This window comes from Lagenorhynchus albirostris, chromosome 20 (genome assembly GCF_949774975.1).
Source record: "Lagenorhynchus albirostris chromosome 20, mLagAlb1.1, whole genome shotgun sequence".
NCBI lineage: Eukaryota > Metazoa > Chordata > Mammalia > Artiodactyla > Delphinidae > Lagenorhynchus > Lagenorhynchus albirostris.
Genome location: NC_083114.1, coordinates 21,117,675 through 21,135,767, shown reverse-complemented (window position 1 = coordinate 21,135,767; position 18,093 = coordinate 21,117,675). Strand labels below are relative to the sequence as shown.

Sequence of the window (18,093 nt, the reverse complement as noted above, 5' to 3'; positions counted from 1 at the left end):
CAGCAAACCCTTCGGCGCTTGGCGCCCCGCCCAAGATCCCGCACGTCGCTCACAGGCACGTGGCCCCGGAGGCTTCAGGGCCCGGGGCCCGCGGTCCCTTGGGCCTCGGCCCTGCCCGCCCACGCGGCGCTAGGCGCAGCCCGGCCGCAGCCCGGGCCGGCCCTCCTGCCCGACAGCAGCTGGCCCGAAGCCACTGGGAGCCACCATTGAGTCGCCACGGCCCCTCAGCCCCGGCCAGGCCACCCTTGCCCCCACAGCCCCCGCCGAGCTCAGGACCCCGCCCCTGGTGGCCGGCAGGCCCGGGGAAGCGGCCCCTGCCCTCGATCCCGCTCCCGCACCCGGCCGCGGTGACACGCCAGAGGGGCGGGGTGGTGTGGGGGGGGGCTTTTGTCGGAGGGAGCTGTGGAGGGACACACCGGCACACAGGTGGCGGCGCCGGGGCTGGGCGCCGGTGGGGGCGGCCAGGTGCAGGTCGAGGGGCTCGCGGGCCGAAAGGACGGCAACTGGGCCCGCGGCGGAGTCTGAGTCCGGGCCAGCCGCCCCAGGAGCGTCTGGGGTGCGGCTGCCTTCCAGGGCCGCCTTCTGGCCGCCTGGCCGGCCGGGCCGGCGGGGAGCGCCCCCGCCGGCGCGCGCCGTGGTGGGAGGGGCCTGAGGAGGCGGGGCCTGCAGCGGGGCCCGGCGGGGGCGGTGCCGGCGGCCCCCGCCGCGGGCGAGTGAAGGAGAAGGCGGGCGGAGCGGGAGGCAAAAAGCCTACAGCACCCGGTATTCCCAGGCGGTCTCCCATCCAAGTACTAACCAGGCCCGACCCTGCTTAGCTTCCGAGATCAGACGAGATCGGGCGCGTTCAGGGTGGTATGGCCGTAGACGGGGGCGGGGGCCGCGGGCTGCCTCTTGAGGCCCACTTTCGCTGGCGCTGGCGCCTTAACGCCAGCCCGGCGGCCGGCCCGCCCCGGCAGGGCCCCCTCGCCCGCCCAGGCAGGGGGAACGGAGGTCTCGGGTATCGGGCGGCGGCGGAGGGTTTGGCGACCACCTCCCAGCCCAGGGCGGCCGTGACCCAGCAAACCCTTCGGCGCTTGGCGCCCCGCCCAAGATCCCGCACGTCGCTCACAGGCACGTGGCCCCGGAGGCTTCAGGGCCCGGGGCCCGCGGTCCCTTGGGCCTCGGCCCTGCCCGCCCACGCGGCGCTAGGCGCAGCCCGGCCGCAGCCCGGGCCGGCCCTCCTGCCCGACAGCAGCTGGCCCGAAGCCACTGGGAGCCACCATTGAGTCGCCACGGCCCCTCAGCCCCGGCCAGGCCACCCTTGCCCCCACAGCCCCCGCCGAGCTCAGGACCCCGCCCCTGGTGGCCGGCAGGCCCGGGGAAGCGGCCCCTGCCCTCGATCCCGCTCCCGCACCCGGCCGCGGTGACACGCCAGAGGGGCGGGGTGGTGTGGGGGGGGGCTTCTGTCGGAGGGAGCTGTGGAGGGACACACCGGCACACAGGTGGCGGCGCCGGGGCTGGGCGCCGGTGGGGGCGGCCAGGTGCAGGTCGAGGGGCTCGCGGGCCGAAAGGACGGCAACTGGGCCCGCGGCGGAGTCTGGGTCTGGAGGGCTCTGAGCCTCCATCCGCTCTGGTGCCTCGGGGCTACCGGCCCGAAGCCTGGTAGCGCGACACCCCACCGGCCCACAGACGTAGCCTCCCCAGCTGTGCTCACAGCGAGTCCAACCGCAGCCCGCACCCCTCCACGGGACACTTGGATTACTCCCGCGATCCCCACGAGGTGCGGCACCCGGCGGCCGAATGGGCTGAGATCCTGCCCTTGCGGCGCCCTGTGGCCACCTCCGCCTCCCTCACGGTACTGGCCGAGGCCTCGGACCAGCGGGCCCCGGCTCCCAGCTCAGCGCTGCTCCTCCGCCCCTCTCACCTCCTGCCCGACGTCCAGGCTACCGAGCACCCTCCACCCCCGCCCACCTTCATGCCACTCAGCCGGAACCCGGGAGGCAATGCCAACTACCAGGTGTATGACAGTCTGGTGCTGAAGCGGCAACCGCAGGAGGGCCAAGCGCGGGCCAACTCGCTGCTACCTTCCACCTCGGCCTCCAGGCCCTCTCTGCATGGGAGCCAGACTGGGAAAATGAACTTACCAGCAGCAAATGGGGGCAGGGGCAGGGGGCGGCAGGGCATGGAGAGAGGAATAAAGAGCGCCAGAGTCCAGGAAACATTGGTGGTCTGTGGCTTGGAAGCGCCACTCCTTCTGCCAGCCTGGGTCCCTGCGCTTGGCTTCCTGCAATAAGAAGCCAGTGTCCCCTTCTTGGCCTGAGGGTCCCTTTGGTTTAGTGGCCACAGTTCCGCCAGCAGGCCCCTCCTGGTCCTATACCATGCACTAAGTACATCTGCAGCTGCAGACTCCAAACCCCTGGTCTCTGGGCACCTCCTCTGTGTCTCAGCTGTCCCTGTCCACAGAGAGCCTCATACAAGAAGTTGCTTCCAAACTGGGAGGTTCCACATCTGGGCAGGTCCAGCTCCAGGCCCAGTGAAGGGCATGAAGAAGGCTGAGGCTCTGGACTCCAGCCAGGCCTTCAGCAGGCCTCTGAGGCCAAGGTCTTCCTAGTCTCAAGAGGGGCCAAGAGACGCAATGCGTCATTTGAACAAGTGAGTCAGCGGGCGGTGAGCGAATGAATGACCGCTCGAGGGGATGTATGCCGGCCACCGGGCCCTGTTTGACTGTCCAGCCTCAGCTTACCTGACCCTGGTTACCAGGGAATGCCACTCTGGGCCCTCCTTTTCATCCCCCTCCCTCACTGTGACCTCACCACCTGCCCCATTATGACCCAGTCTGGCTCCCAGTTAAAACTGGAGGGCAGGGGGCCCAGGCAGTCCTGGGACCAACGGCCATGGGTGAGCGAAACTACTACCGAGCCGAGCCGTTCACTGGCCCCATCCCCAGGAAATGCCAGGAGCAAGGATACTCAATTCTTCTGATCCCGGTCAGCTTCATCTTGCTCAACGTGGGGATCAACGTGGTGACTATGGTCAGGGCAGGATCTGTGCAGCGCGGTTGGGGGAGCCCTGGGGTCTTGAAGGGGCTGAGGTGGGAGGGCTGCTGGGGTGTGACCGGACAAGGGTTGGATTTCAGGGCTCACCCTGCTCCCGGCCTCCCCCCTCCCCTTCTTCCCTCAACTCTGGAGGCATCTGAAGAGATTCTTGCGGGCACTTTTCAATCGTATTTTCCACAAAGGTGAGTGGGCGCCGGCGTGGGTTCAGGGGATGTGGGCCTGTCCCCTTTCTTCTATCCCTGCCTTGATTCTCAGCCCCTCAGGAACCCAGGCCCTGACCCATCTCGCCTTTCCCCACAGACAAGCAAGCCAGCTGTGTAGGCAGCCATCGCATGTGCATGCGCTGCTCCGTGGATCCCAAGAACCTGTGCTCAAGAGTTTCTTCCCGCTTCTGCCATCGCCCAAGCTTCCTGCTCGGGCAGGCAAACCACCTTGACTACTGCCTGCAGCGGGGCTCGGCGGGGGCGGAGCCGGCTGCCCCCCACCCCCACCCCCACCCCCCACCCCCCCGCCGCGGGCGAGTGAAGGAGAAGGCGGGCGGAGCGGGAGGCAAAAAGCCTACAGCACCCGGTATTCCCAGGCGGTCTCCCATCCAAGTACTAACCAGGCCCGACCCTGCTTAGCTTCCGAGATCAGACGAGATCGGGCGCGTTCAGGGTGGTATGGCCGTAGACGGGGGCGGGGGCCGCGGGCTGCCTCTTGAGGCCCACTTTCGCTGGCGCTGGCGCCTTAACGCCAGCCCGGCGGCCGGCCCGCCCCGGCAGGGCCCCCTCGCCCGCCCAGGCAGGGGGAACGGAGGTCTCGGGTATCGGGCGGCGGCGGAGGGTTTGGCGACCACCTCCCAGCCCAGGGCGGCCGTGACCCAGCAAACCCTTCGGCGCTTGGCGCCCCGCCCAAGATCCCGCACGTCGCTCACAGGCACGTGGCCCCGGAGGCTTCAGGGCCCGGGGCCCGCGGTCCCTTGGGCCTCGGCCCTGCCCGCCCACGCGGCGCTAGGCGCAGCCCGGCCGCAGCCCGGGCCGGCCCTCCTGCCCGACAGCAGCTGGCCCGAAGCCACTGGGAGCCACCATTGAGTCGCCACGGCCCCTCAGCCCCGGCCAGGCCACCCTTGCCCCCACAGCCCCCGCCGAGCTCAGGACCCCGCCCCTGGTGGCCGGCAGGCCCGGGGAAGCGGCCCCTGCCCTCGATCCCGCTCCCGCACCCGGCCGCGGTGACACGCCAGAGGGGCGGGGTGGTGTGGGGGGGGGCTTCTGTCGGAGGGAGCTGTGGAGGGACACACCGGCACACAGGTGGCGGCGCCGGGGCTGGGCGCCGGTGGGGGCGGCCAGGTGCAGGTCGAGGGGCTCGCGGGCCGAAAGGACGGCAACTGGGCCCGCGGCGGAGTCTGGGTCTGGAGGGCTCTGAGCCTCCATCCGCTCTGGTGCCTCGGGGCTACCGGCCCGAAGCCTGGTAGCGCGACACCCCACCGGCCCACAGACGTAGCCTCCCCAGCTGTGCTCACAGCGAGTCCAACCGCAGCCCGCACCCCTCCACGGGACACTTGGATTACTCCCGCGATCCCCACGAGGTGCGGCACCCGGCGGCCGAATGGGCTGAGATCCTGCCCTTGCGGCGCCCTGTGGCCACCTCCGCCTCCCTCACGGTACTGGCCGAGGCCTCGGACCAGCGGGCCCCGGCTCCCAGCTCAGCGCTGCTCCTCCGCCCCTCTCACCTCCTGCCCGACGTCCAGGCTACCGAGCACCCTCCACCCCCGCCCACCTTCATGCCACTCAGCCGGAACCCGGGAGGCAATGCCAACTACCAGGTGTATGACAGTCTGGTGCTGAAGCGGCAACCGCAGGAGGGCCAAGCGCGGGCCAACTCGCTGCTACCTTCCACCTCGGCCTCCAGGCCCTCTCTGCACGGGAGCCAGACTGGGAAAATGAACTTACCAGCAGCAAATGGGGGCAGGGGCAGGGGGCGGCAGGGCATGGAGAGAGGAATAAAGAGCGCCAGAGTCCAGGAAACATTGGTGGTCTGTGGCTTGGAAGCGCCACTCCTTCTGCCAGCCTGGGTCCCTGCGCTTGGCTTCCTGCAATAAGAAGCCAGTGTCCCCTTCTTGGCCTGAGGGTCCCTTTGGTTTAGTGGCCACAGTTCCGCCAGCAGGCCCCTCCTGGTCCTATACCATGCACTAAGTACATCTGCAGCTGCAGACTCCAAACCCCTGGTCTCTGGGCACCTCCTCTGTGTCTCAGCTGTCCCTGTCCACAGAGAGCCTCATACAAGAAGTTGCTTCCAAACTGGGAGGTTCCACATCTGGGCAGGTCCAGCTCCAGGCCCAGTGAAGGGCATGAAGAAGGCTGAGGCTCTGGACTCCAGCCAGGCCTTCAGCAGGCCTCTGAGGCCAAGGTCTTCCTAGTCTCAAGAGGGGCCAAGAGACGCAATGCGTCATTTGAACAAGTGAGTCAGCGGGCGGTGAGCGAATGAATGACCGCTCGAGGGGATGTATGCCGGCCACCGGGCCCTGTTTGACTGTCCAGCCTCAGCTTACCTGACCCTGGTTACCAGGGAATGCCACTCTGGGCCCTCCTTTTCATCCCCCTCCCTCACTGTGACCTCACCACCTGCCCCATTATGACCCAGTCTGGCTCCCAGTTAAAACTGGAGGGCAGGGGGCCCAGGCAGTCCTGGGACCAACGGCCATGGGTGAGCGAAACTACTACCGAGCCGAGCCGTTCACTGGCCCCATCCCCAGGAAATGCCAGGAGCAAGGATACTCAATTCTTCTGATCCCGGTCAGCTTCATCTTGCTCAACGTGGGGATCAACGTGGTGACTATGGTCAGGGCAGGATCTGTGCAGCGCGGTTGGGGGAGCCCTGGGGTCTTGAAGGGGCTGAGGTGGGAGGGCTGCTGGGGTGTGACCGGACAAGGGTTGGATTTCAGGGCTCACCCTGCTCCCGGCCTCCCCCCTCCCCTTCTTCCCTCAACTCTGGAGGCATCTGAAGAGATTCTTGCGGGCACTTTTCAATCGTATTTTCCACAAAGGTGAGTGGGCGCCGGCGTGGGTTCAGGGGATGTGGGCCTGTCCCCTTTCTTCTATCCCTGCCTTGATTCTCAGCCCCTCAGGAACCCAGGCCCTGACCCATCTCGCCTTTCCCCACAGACAAGCAAGCCAGCTGTGTAGGCAGCCATCGCATGTGCATGCGCTGCTCCGTGGATCCCAAGAACCTGTGCTCAAGAGTTTCTTCCCGCTTCTGCCATCGCCCAAGCTTCCTGCTCGGGCAGGCAAACCACCTTGACTACTGCCTGCAGCGGGGCTCGGCGGGGGCGGAGCCGGCTGCCCCCCACCCCCACCCCCACCCCCCACCCCCCCGCCGCGGGCGAGTGAAGGAGAAGGCGGGCGGAGCGGGAGGCAAAAAGCCTACAGCACCCGGTATTCCCAGGCGGTCTCCCATCCAAGTACTAACCAGGCCCGACCCTGCTTAGCTTCCGAGATCAGACGAGATCGGGCGCGTTCAGGGTGGTATGGCCGTAGACGGGGGCGGGGGCCGCGGGCTGCCTCTTGAGGCCCACTTTCGCTGGCGCTGGCGCCTTAACGCCAGCCCGGCGGCCGGCCCGCCCCGGCAGGGCCCCCTCGCCCGCCCAGGCAGGGGGAACGGAGGTCTCGGGTATCGGGCGGCGGCGGAGGGTTTGGCGACCACCTCCCAGCCCAGGGCGGCCGTGACCCAGCAAACCCTTCGGCGCTTGGCGCCCCGCCCAAGATCCCGCACGTCGCTCACAGGCACGTGGCCCCGGAGGCTTCAGGGCCCGGGGCCCGCGGTCCCTTGGGCCTCGGCCCTGCCCGCCCACGCGGCGCTAGGCGCAGCCCGGCCGCAGCCCGGGCCGGCCCTCCTGCCCGACAGCAGCTGGCCCGAAGCCACTGGGAGCCACCATTGAGTCGCCACGGCCCCTCAGCCCCGGCCAGGCCACCCTTGCCCCCACAGCCCCCGCCGAGCTCAGGACCCCGCCCCTGGTGGCCGGCAGGCCCGGGGAAGCGGCCCCTGCCCTCGATCCCGCTCCCGCACCCGGCCGCGGTGACACGCCAGAGGGGCGGGGTGGTGGGGGGGGGGCTTCTGTCGGAGGGAGCTGTGGAGGGACACACCGGCACACAGGTGGCGGCGCCGGGGCTGGGCGCCGGTGGGGGCGGCCAGGTGCAGGTCGAGGGGCTCGCGGGCCGAAAGGACGGCAACTGGGCCCGCGGCGGAGTCTGAGTCCGGGCCAGCCGCCCCAGGAGCGTCTGGGGTGCGGCTGCCTTCCAGGGCCGCCTTCTGGCCGCCTGGCCGGCCGGGCCGGCGGGGAGCGCCCCCGCCGGCGCGCGCCGTGGTGGGAGGGGCCTGAGGAGGCGGGGCCTGCAGCGGGGCCCGGCGGGGGCGGTGCCGGCGGCCCCCGCCGCGGGCGAGTGAAGGAGAAGGCGGGCGGAGCGGGAGGCAAAAAGCCTACAGCACCCGGTATTCCCAGGCGGTCTCCCATCCAAGTACTAACCAGGCCCGACCCTGCTTAGCTTCCGAGATCAGACGAGATCGGGCGCGTTCAGGGTGGTATGGCCGTAGACGGGGGCGGGGGCCGCGGGCTGCCTCTTGAGGCCCACTTTCGCTGGCGCTGGCGCCTTAACGCCAGCCCGGCGGCCGGCCCGCCCCGGCAGGGCCCCCTCGCCCGCCCAGGCAGGGGGAACGGAGGTCTCGGGTATCGGGCGGCGGCGGAGGGTTTGGCGACCACCTCCCAGCCCAGGGCGGCCGTGACCCAGCAAACCTTTCGGCGCTTGGCGCCCCGCCCAAGATCCCGCACGTCGCTCACAGGCACGTGGCCCCGGAGGCTTCAGGGCCCGGGGCCCGCGGTCCCTTGGGCCTCGGCCCTGCCCGCCCACGCGGCGCTAGGCGCAGTCCGGCCGCAGCCCGGGCCGGCCCTCCTGCCCGACAGCAGCTGGCCCGAAGCCACTGGGAGCCACCATTGAGTCGCCACGGCCCCTCAGCCCCGGCCAGGCCACCCTTGCCCCCACAGCCCCCGCCGAGCTCAGGACCCCGCCCCTGGTGGCCGGCAGGCCCGGGGAAGCGGCCCCTGCCCTCGATCCCGCTCCCGCACCCGGCCGCGGTGACACGCCAGAGGGGCGGGGTGGTGTGGGGGGGGGCTTTTGTCGGAGGGAGCTGTGGAGGGACACACCGGCACACAGGTGGCGGCGCCGGGGCTGGGCGCCGGTGGGGGCGGCCAGGTGCAGGTCGAGGGGCTCGCGGGCCGAAAGGACGGCAACTGGGCCCGCGGCGGAGTCTGAGTCCGGGCCAGCCGCCCCAGGAGCGTCTGGGGTGCGGCTGCCTTCCAGGGCCGCCTTCTGGCCGCCTGGCCGGCCGGGCCGGCGGGGAGCGCCCCCGCCGGCGCGCGCCGTGGTGGGAGGGGCCTGAGGAGGCGGGGCCTGCAGCGGGGCCCGGCGGGGGCGGTGCCGGCGGCCCCCGCCGCGGGCGAGTGAAGGAGAAGGCGGGCGGAGCGGGAGGCAAAAAGCCTACAGCACCCGGTATTCCCAGGCGGTCTCCCATCCAAGTACTAACCAGGCCCGACCCTGCTTAGCTTCCGAGATCAGACGAGATCGGGCGCGTTCAGGGTGGTATGGCCGTAGACGGGGGCGGGGGCCGCGGGCTGCCTCTTGAGGCCCACTTTCGCTGGCGCTGGCGCCTTAACGCCAGCCCGGCGGCCGGCCCGCCCCGGCAGGGCCCCCTCGCCCGCCCAGGCAGGGGGAACGGAGGTCTCGGGTATCGGGCGGCGGCGGAGGGTTTGGCGACCACCTCCCAGCCCAGGGCGGCCGTGACCCAGCAAACCCTTCGGCGCTTGGCGCCCCGCCCAAGATCCCGCACGTCGCTCACAGGCACGTGGCCCCGGAGGCTTCAGGGCCCGGGGCCCGCGGTCCCTTGGGCCTCGGCCCTGCCCGCCCACGCGGCGCTAGGCGCAGCCCGGCCGCAGCCCGGGCCGGCCCTCCTGCCCGACAGCAGCTGGCCCGAAGCCACTGGGAGCCACCATTGAGTCGCCACGGCCCCTCAGCCCCGGCCAGGCCACCCTTGCCCCCACAGCCCCCGCCGAGCTCAGGACCCCGCCCCTGGTGGCCGGCAGGCCCGGGGAAGCGGCCCCTGCCCTCGATCCCGCTCCCGCACCCGGCCGCGGTGACACGCCAGAGGGGCGGGGTGGTGTGGGGGGGGGCTTCTGTCGGAGGGAGCTGTGGAGGGACACACCGGCACACAGGTGGCGGCGCCGGGGCTGGGCGCCGGTGGGGGCGGCCAGGTGCAGGTCGAGGGGCTCGCGGGCCGAAAGGACGGCAACTGGGCCCGCGGCGGAGTCTGGGTCTGGAGGGCTCTGAGCCTCCATCCGCTCTGGTGCCTCGGGGCTACCGGCCCGAAGCCTGGTAGCGCGACACCCCACCGGCCCACAGACGTAGCCTCCCCAGCTGTGCTCACAGCGAGTCCAACCGCAGCCTGCACCCCTCCACGGGACACTTGGATTACTCCCGCGATCCCCACGAGGTGCGGCACCCGGCGGCCGAATGGGCTGAGATCCTGCCCTTGCGGCGCCCTGTGGCCACCTCCGCCTCCCTCACGGTACTGGCCGAGGCCTCGGACCAGCGGGCCCCGGCTCCCAGCTCAGCGCTGCTCCTCCGCCCCTCTCACCTCCTGCCCGACGTCCAGGCTACCGAGCACCCTCCACCCCCGCCCACCTTCATGCCACTCAGCCGGAACCCGGGAGGCAATGCCAACTACCAGGTGTATGACAGTCTGGTGCTGAAGCGGCAACCGCAGGAGGGCCAAGCGCGGGCCAACTCGCTGCTACCTTCCACCTCGGCCTCCAGGCCCTCTCTGCACGGGAGCCAGACTGGGAAAATGAACTTACCAGCAGCAAATGGGGGCAGGGGCAGGGGGCGGCAGGGCATGGAGAGAGGAATAAAGAGCGCCAGAGTCCAGGAAACATTGGTGGTCTGTGGCTTGGAAGCGCCACTCCTTCTGCCAGCCTGGGTCCCTGCGCTTGGCTTCCTGCAATAAGAAGCCAGTGTCCCCTTCTTGGCCTGAGGGTCCCTTTGGTTTAGTGGCCACAGTTCCGCCAGCAGGCCCCTCCTGGTCCTATACCATGCACTAAGTACATCTGCAGCTGCAGACTCCAAACCCCTGGTCTCTGGGCACCTCCTCTGTGTCTCAGCTGTCCCTGTCCACAGAGAGCCTCATACAAGAAGTTGCTTCCAAACTGGGAGGTTCCACATCTGGGCAGGTCCAGCTCCAGGCCCAGTGAAGGGCATGAAGAAGGCTGAGGCTCTGGACTCCAGCCAGGCCTTCAGCAGGCCTCTGAGGCCAAGGTCTTCCTAGTCTCAAGAGGGGCCAAGAGACGCAATGCGTCATTTGAACAAGTGAGTCAGCGGGCGGTGAGCGAATGAATGACCGCTCGAGGGGATGTATGCCGGCCACCGGGCCCTGTTTGACTGTCCAGCCTCAGCTTACCTGACCCTGGTTACCAGGGAATGCCACTCTGGGCCCTCCTTTTCATCCCCCTCCCTCACTGTGACCTCACCACCTGCCCCATTATGACCCAGTCTGGCTCCCAGTTAAAACTGGAGGGCAGGGGGCCCAGGCAGTCCTGGGACCAACGGCCATGGGTGAGCGAAACTACTACCGAGCCGAGCCGTTCACTGGCCCCATCCCCAGGAAATGCCAGGAGCAAGGATACTCAATTCTTCTGATCCCGGTCAGCTTCATCTTGCTCAACGTGGGGATCAACGTGGTGACTATGGTCAGGGCAGGATCTGTGCAGCGCGGTTGGGGGAGCCCTGGGGTCTTGAAGGGGCTGAGGTGGGAGGGCTGCTGGGGTGTGACCGGACAAGGGTTGGATTTCAGGGCTCACCCTGCTCCCGGCCTCCCCCCTCCCCTTCTTCCCTCAACTCTGGAGGCATCTGAAGAGATTCTTGCGGGCACTTTTCAATCGTATTTTCCACAAAGGTGAGTGGGCGCCGGCGTGGGTTCAGGGGATGTGGGCCTGTCCCCTTTCTTCTATCCCTGCCTTGATTCTCAGCCCCTCAGGAACCCAGGCCCTGACCCATCTCGCCTTTCCCCACAGACAAGCAAGCCAGCTGTGTAGGCAGCCATCGCATGTGCATGCGCTGCTCCGTGGATCCCAAGAACCTGTGCTCAAGAGTTTCTTCCCGCTTCTGCCATCGCCCAAGCTTCCTGCTCGGGCAGGCAAACCACCTTGACTACTGCCTGCAGCGGGGCTCGGCGGGGGCGGAGCCGGCTGCCCCCCACCCCCACCCCCCCTCCCCCGCCGCGGGCGAGTGAAGGAGAAGGCGGGCGGAGCGGGAGGCAAAAAGCCTACAGCACCCGGTATTCCCAGGCGGTCTCCCATCCAAGTACTAACCAGGCCCGACCCTGCTTAGCTTCCGAGATCAGACGAGATCGGGCGCGTTCAGGGTGGTATGGCCGTAGACGGGGGCGGGGGCCGCGGGCTGCCTCTTGAGGCCCACTTTCGCTGGCGCTGGCGCCTTAACGCCAGCCCGGCGGCCGGCCCGCCCCGGCAGGGCCCCCTCGCCCGCCCAGGCAGGGGGAACGGAGGTCTCGGGTATCGGGCGGCGGCGGAGGGTTTGGCGACCACCTCCCAGCCCAGGGCGGCCGTGACCCAGCAAACCCTTCGGCGCTTGGCGCCCCGCCCAAGATCCCGCACGTCGCTCACAGGCACGTGGCCCCGGAGGCTTCAGGGCCCGGGGCCCGCGGTCCCTTGGGCCTCGGCCCTGCCCGCCCACGCGGCGCTAGGCGCAGCCCGGCCGCAGCCCGGGCCGGCCCTCCTGCCCGACAGCAGCTGGCCCGAAGCCACTGGGAGCCACCATTGAGTCGCCACGGCCCCTCAGCCCCAGCCAGGCCACCCTTGCCCCCACAGCCCCCGCCGAGCTCAGGACCCCGCCCCTGGTGGCCGGCAGGCCCGGGGAAGCGGCCCCTGCCCTCGATCCCGCTCCCGCACCCGGCCGCGGTGACACGCCAGAGGGGCGGGGTGGTGGGGGGGGGGCTTCTGTCGGAGGGAGCTGTGGAGGGACACACCGGCACACAGGTGGCGGCGCCGGGGCTGGGCGCCGGTGGGGGCGGCCAGGTGCAGGTCGAGGGGCTCGCGGGCCGAAAGGACGGCAACTGGGCCCGCGGCGGAGTCTGAGTCCGGGCCAGCCGCCCCAGGAGCGTCTGGGGTGCGGCTGCCTTCCAGGGCCGCCTTCTGGCCGCCTGGCCGGCCGGGCCGGCGGGGAGCGCCCCCGCCGGCGCGCGCCGTGGTGGGAGGGGCCTGAGGAGGCGGGGCCTGCAGCGGGGCCCGGCGGGGGCGGTGCCGGCGGCCCCCGCCGCGGGCGAGTGAAGGAGAAGGCGGGCGGAGCGGGAGGCAAAAAGCCTACAGCACCCGGTATTCCCAGGCGGTCTCCCATCCAAGTACTAACCAGGCCCGACCCTGCTTAGCTTCCGAGATCAGACGAGATCGGGCGCGTTCAGGGTGGTATGGCCGTAGACGGGGGCGGGGGCCGCGGGCTGCCTCTTGAGGCCCACTTTCGCTGGCGCTGGCGCCTTAACGCCAGCCCGGCGGCCGGCCCGCCCCGGCAGGGCCCCCTCGCCCGCCCAGGCAGGGGGAACGGAGGTCTCGGGTATCGGGCGGCGGCGGAGGGTTTGGCGACCACCTCCCAGCCCAGGGCGGCCGTGACCCAGCAAACCCTTCGGCGCTTGGCGCCCCGCCCAAGATCCCGCACGTCGCTCACAGGCACGTGGCCCCGGAGGCTTCAGGGCCCGGGGCCCGCGGTCCCTTGGGCCTCGGCCCTGCCCGCCCACGCGGCGCTAGGCGCAGCCCGGCCGCAGCCCGGGCCGGCCCTCCTGCCCGACAGCAGCTGGCCCGAAGCCACTGGGAGCCACCATTGAGTCGCCACGGCCCCTCAGCCCCGGCCAGGCCACCCTTGCCCCCACAGCCCCCGCCGAGCTCAGGACCCCGCCCCTGGTGGCCGGCAGGCCCGGGGAAGCGGCCCCTGCCCTCGATCCCGCTCCCGCACCCGGCCGCGGTGACACGCCAGAGGGGCGGGGTGGTGGGGGGGGGGCTTCTGTCGGAGGGAGCTGTGGAGGGACACACCGGCACACAGGTGGCGGCGCCGGGGCTGGGCGCCGGTGGGGGCGGCCAGGTGCAGGTCGAGGGGCTCGCGGGCCGAAAGGACGGCAACTGGGCCCGCGGCGGAGTCTGAGTCCGGGCCAGCCGCCCCAGGAGCGTCTGGGGTGCGGCTGCCTTCCAGGGCCGCCTTCTGGCCGCCTGGCCGGCCGGGCCGGCGGGGAGCGCCCCCGCCGGCGCGCGCCGTGGTGGGAGGGGCCTGAGGAGGCGGGGCCTGCAGCGGGGCCCGGCGGGGGCGGTGCCGGCGGCCCCCGCCGCGGGCGAGTGAAGGAGAAGGCGGGCGGAGCGGGAGGCAAAAAGCCTACAGCACCCGGTATTCCCAGGCGGTCTCCCATCCAAGTACTAACCAGGCCCGACCCTGCTTAGCTTCCGAGATCAGACGAGATCGGGCGCGTTCAGGGTGGTATGGCCGTAGACGGGGGCGGGGGCCGCGGGCTGCCTCTTGAGGCCCACTTTCGCTGGCGCTGGCGCCTTAACGCCAGCCCGGCGGCCGGCCCGCCCCGGCAGGGCCCCCTCGCCCGCCCAGGCAGGGGGAACGGAGGTCTCGGGTATCGGGCGGCGGCGGAGGGTTTGGCGACCACCTCCCAGCCCAGGGCGGCCGTGACCCAGCAAACCTTTCGGCGCTTGGCGCCCCGCCCAAGATCCCGCACGTCGCTCACAGGCACGTGGCCCCGGAGGCTTCAGGGCCCGGGGCCCGCGGTCCCTTGGGCCTCGGCCCTGCCCGCCCACGCGGCGCTAGGCGCAGTCCGGCCGCAGCCCGGGCCGGCCCTCCTGCCCGACAGCAGCTGGCCCGAAGCCACTGGGAGCCACCATTGAGTCGCCACGGCCCCTCAGCCCCGGCCAGGCCACCCTTGCCCCCACAGCCCCCGCCGAGCTCAGGACCCCGCCCCTGGTGGCCGGCAGGCCCGGGGAAGCGGCCCCTGCCCTCGATCCCGCTCCCGCACCCGGCCGCGGTGACACGCCAGAGGGGCGGGGTGGTGTGGGGGGGGGCTTTTGTCGGAGGGAGCTGTGGAGGGACACACCGGCACACAGGTGGCGGCGCCGGGGCTGGGCGCCGGTGGGGGCGGCCAGGTGCAGGTCGAGGGGCTCGCGGGCCGAAAGGACGGCAACTGGGCCCGCGGCGGAGTCTGAGTCCGGGCCAGCCGCCCCAGGAGCGTCTGGGGTGCGGCTGCCTTCCAGGGCCGCCTTCTGGCCGCCTGGCCGGCCGGGCCGGCGGGGAGCGCCCCCGCCGGCGCGCGCCGTGGTGGGAGGGGCCTGAGGAGGCGGGGCCTGCAGCGGGGCCCGGCGGGGGCGGTGCCGGCGGCCCCCGCCGCGGGCGAGTGAAGGAGAAGGCGGGCGGAGCGGGAGGCAAAAAGCCTACAGCACCCGGTATTCCCAGGCGGTCTCCCATCCAAGTACTAACCAGGCCCGACCCTGCTTAGCTTCCGAGATCAGACGAGATCGGGCGCGTTCAGGGTGGTATGGCCGTAGACGGGGGCGGGGGCCGCGGGCTGCCTCTTGAGGCCCACTTTCGCTGGCGCTGGCGCCTTAACGCCAGCCCGGCGGCCGGCCCGCCCCGGCAGGGCCCCCTCGCCCGCCCAGGCAGGGGGAACGGAGGTCTCGGGTATCGGGCGGCGGCGGAGGGTTTGGCGACCACCTCCCAGCCCAGGGCGGCCGTGACCCAGCAAACCCTTCGGCGCTTGGCGCCCCGCCCAAGATCCCGCACGTCGCTCACAGGCACGTGGCCCCGGAGGCTTCAGGGCCCGGGGCCCGCGGTCCCTTGGGCCTCGGCCCTGCCCGCCCACGCGGCGCTAGGCGCAGCCCGGCCGCAGCCCGGGCCGGCCCTCCTGCCCGACAGCAGCTGGCCCGAAGCCACTGGGAGCCACCATTGAGTCGCCACGGCCCCTCAGCCCCGGCCAGGCCACCCTTGCCCCCACAGCCCCCGCCGAGCTCAGGACCCCGCCCCTGGTGGCCGGCAGGCCCGGGGAAGCGGCCCCTGCCCTCGATCCCGCTCCCGCACCCGGCCGCGGTGACACGCCAGAGGGGCGGGGTGGTGTGGGGGGGGGCTTCTGTCGGAGGGAGCTGTGGAGGGACACACCGGCACACAGGTGGCGGCGCCGGGGCTGGGCGCCGGTGGGGGCGGCCAGGTGCAGGTCGAGGGGCTCGCGGGCCGAAAGGACGGCAACTGGGCCCGCGGCGGAGTCTGGGTCTGGAGGGCTCTGAGCCTCCATCCGCTCTGGTGCCTCGGGGCTACCGGCCCGAAGCCTGGTAGCGCGACACCCCACCGGCCCACAGACGTAGCCTCCCCAGCTGTGCTCACAGCGAGTCCAACCGCAGCCTGCACCCCTCCACGGGACACTTGGATTACTCCCGCGATCCCCACGAGGTGCGGCACCCGGCGGCCGAATGGGCTGAGATCCTGCCCTTGCGGCGCCCTGTGGCCACCTCCGCCTCCCTCACGGTACTGGCCGAGGCCTCGGACCAGCGGGCCCCGGCTCCCAGCTCAGCGCTGCTCCTCCGCCCCTCTCACCTCCTGCCCGACGTCCAGGCTACCGAGCACCCTCCACCCCCGCCCACCTTCATGCCACTCAGCCGGAACCCGGGAGGCAATGCCAACTACCAGGTGTATGACAGTCTGGTGCTGAAGCGGCAACCGCAGGAGGGCCAAGCGCGGGCCAACTCGCTGCTACCTTCCACCTCGGCCTCCAGGCCCTCTCTGCACGGGAGCCAGACTGGGAAAATGAACTTACCAGCAGCAAATGGGGGCAGGGGCAGGGGGCGGCAGGGCATGGAGAGAGGAATAAAGAGCGCCAGAGTCCAGGAAACATTGGTGGTCTGTGGCTTGGAAGCGCCACTCCTTCTGCCAGCCTGGGTCCCTGCGCTTGGCTTCCTGCAATAAGAAGCCAGTGTCCCCTTCTTGGCCTGAGGGTCCCTTTGGTTTAGTGGCCACAGTTCCGCCAGCAGGCCCCTCCTGGTCCTATACCATGCACTAAGTACATCTGCAGCTGCAGACTCCAAACCCCTGGTCTCTGGGCACCTCCTCTGTGTCTCAGCTGTCCCTGTCCACAGAGAGCCTCATACAAGAAGTTGCTTCCAAACTGGGAGGTTCCACATCTGGGCAGGTCCAGCTCCAGGCCCAGTGAAGGGCATGAAGAAGGCTGAGGCTCTGGACTCCAGCCAGGCCTTCAGCAGGCCTCTGAGGCCAAGGTCTTCCTAGTCTCAAGAGGGGCCAAGAGACGCAATGCGTCATTTGAACAAGTGAGTCAGCGGGCGGTGAGCGAATGAATGACCGCTCGAGGGGATGTATGCCGGCCACCGGGCCCTGTTTGACTGTCCAGCCTCAGCTTACCTGACCCTGGTTACCAGGGAATGCCACTCTGGGCCCTCCTTTTCATCCCCCTCCCTCACTGTGACCTCACCACCTGCCCCATTATGACCCAGTCTGGCTCCCAGTTAAAACTGGAGGGCAGGGGGCCCAGGCAGTCCTGGGACCAACGGCCATGGGTGAGCGAAACTACTACCGAGCCGAGCCGTTCACTGGCCCCATCCCCAGGAAATGCCAGGAGCAAGGATACTCAATTCTTCTGATCCCGGTCAGCTTCATCTTGCTCAACGTGGGGATCAACGTGGTGACTATGGTCAGGGCAGGATCTGTGCAGCGCGGTTGGGGGAGCCCTGGGGTCTTGAAGGGGCTGAGGTGGGAGGGCTGCTGGGGTGTGACCGGACAAGGGTTGGATTTCAGGGCTCACCCTGCTCCCGGCCTCCCCCCTCCCCTTCTTCCCTCAACTCTGGAGGCATCTGAAGAGATTCTTGCGGGCACTTTTCAATCGTATTTTCCACAAAGGTGAGTGGGCGCCGGCGTGGGTTCAGGGGATGTGGGCCTGTCCCCTTTCTTCTATCCCTGCCTTGATTCTCAGCCCCTCAGGAACCCAGGCCCTGACCCATCTCGCCTTTCCCCACAGACAAGCAAGCCAGCTGTGTAGGCAGCCATCGCATGTGCATGCGCTGCTCCGTGGATCCCAAGAACCTGTGCTCAAGAGTTTCTTCCCGCTTCTGCCATCGCCCAAGCTTCCTGCTCGGGCAGGCAAACCACCTTGACTACTGCCTGCAGCGGGGCTCGGCGGGGGCGGAGCCGGCTGCCCCCCACCCCCACCCCCCCTCCCCCGCCGCGGGCGAGTGAAGGAGAAGGCGGGCGGAGCGGGAGGCAAAAAGCCTACAGCACCCGGTATTCCCAGGCGGTCTCCCATCCAAGTACTAACCAGGCCCGACCCTGCTTAGCTTCCGAGATCAGACGAGATCGGGCGCGTTCAGGGTGGTATGGCCGTAGACGGGGGCGGGGGCCGCGGGCTGCCTCTTGAGGCCCACTTTCGCTGGCGCTGGCGCCTTAACGCCAGCCCGGCGGCCGGCCCGCCCCGGCAGGGCCCCCTCGCCCGCCCAGGCAGGGGGAACGGAGGTCTCGGGTATCGGGCGGCGGCGGAGGGTTTGGCGACCACCTCCCAGCCCAGGGCGGCCGTGACCCAGCAAACCCTTCGGCGCTTGGCGCCCCGCCCAAGATCCCGCACGTCGCTCACAGGCACGTGGCCCCGGAGGCTTCAGGGCCCGGGGCCCGCGGTCCCTTGGGCCTCGGCCCTGCCCGCCCACGCGGCGCTAGGCGCAGCCCGGCCGCAGCCCGGGCCGGCCCTCCTGCCCGACAGCAGCTGGCCCGAAGCCACTGGGAGCCACCATTGAGTCGCCACGGCCCCTCAGCCCCAGCCAGGCCACCCTTGCCCCCACAGCCCCCGCCGAGCTCAGGACCCCGCCCCTGGTGGCCGGCAGGCCCGGGGAAGCGGCCCCTGCCCTCGATCCCGCTCCCGCACCCGGCCGCGGTGACACGCCAGAGGGGCGGGGTGGTGGGGGGGGGGGCTTCTGTCGGAGGGAGCTGTGGAG

At 70.6% G+C, this 18,093-nt stretch overlaps 10 non-coding genes across 10 annotated transcripts; all 10 read right to left on the bottom strand.

The window, feature by feature from the left end:
• Positions 1 to 747: 747 nt before the first annotated feature.
• LOC132512146 (5S ribosomal RNA) lies at positions 748 to 866 on the bottom strand. The gene has a single exon (XR_009537883.1). It is a non-coding gene; the product is annotated as a 5S ribosomal RNA (ribosomal RNA).
• Positions 867 to 3,590: 2,724 nt separating this feature from the next.
• LOC132512145 (5S ribosomal RNA) lies at positions 3,591 to 3,709 on the bottom strand. The gene has a single exon (XR_009537882.1). It is a non-coding gene; the product is annotated as a 5S ribosomal RNA (ribosomal RNA).
• Positions 3,710 to 6,433: 2,724 nt separating this feature from the next.
• LOC132512144 (5S ribosomal RNA) lies at positions 6,434 to 6,552 on the bottom strand. Its single transcript, XR_009537881.1, has one exon. It is a non-coding gene; the product is annotated as a 5S ribosomal RNA (ribosomal RNA).
• A 935-nt stretch (positions 6,553 to 7,487) lies between these two features.
• LOC132512143 (5S ribosomal RNA) lies at positions 7,488 to 7,606 on the bottom strand. Its single transcript, XR_009537880.1, has one exon. It is a non-coding gene; the product is annotated as a 5S ribosomal RNA (ribosomal RNA).
• Positions 7,607 to 8,542: 936 nt separating this feature from the next.
• LOC132512142 (5S ribosomal RNA) lies at positions 8,543 to 8,661 on the bottom strand. The gene has a single exon (XR_009537879.1). It is a non-coding gene; the product is annotated as a 5S ribosomal RNA (ribosomal RNA).
• A 2,717-nt stretch (positions 8,662 to 11,378) lies between these two features.
• LOC132512140 (5S ribosomal RNA) lies at positions 11,379 to 11,497 on the bottom strand. The gene has a single exon (XR_009537877.1). It is a non-coding gene; the product is annotated as a 5S ribosomal RNA (ribosomal RNA).
• Positions 11,498 to 12,432: 935 nt separating this feature from the next.
• Positions 12,433 to 12,551, bottom strand: LOC132512139 (5S ribosomal RNA). Its single transcript, XR_009537876.1, has one exon. It is a non-coding gene; the product is annotated as a 5S ribosomal RNA (ribosomal RNA).
• A 935-nt stretch (positions 12,552 to 13,486) lies between these two features.
• On the bottom strand, positions 13,487 to 13,605 carry LOC132512138 (5S ribosomal RNA). Its single transcript, XR_009537875.1, has one exon. It is a non-coding gene; the product is annotated as a 5S ribosomal RNA (ribosomal RNA).
• Positions 13,606 to 14,541: 936 nt separating this feature from the next.
• LOC132512137 (5S ribosomal RNA) lies at positions 14,542 to 14,660 on the bottom strand. The gene has a single exon (XR_009537874.1). It is a non-coding gene; the product is annotated as a 5S ribosomal RNA (ribosomal RNA).
• Positions 14,661 to 17,377: 2,717 nt separating this feature from the next.
• Positions 17,378 to 17,496, bottom strand: LOC132512136 (5S ribosomal RNA). Its single transcript, XR_009537873.1, has one exon. It is a non-coding gene; the product is annotated as a 5S ribosomal RNA (ribosomal RNA).
• Between the last annotated feature and the right edge of the window lie 597 nt (positions 17,497 to 18,093).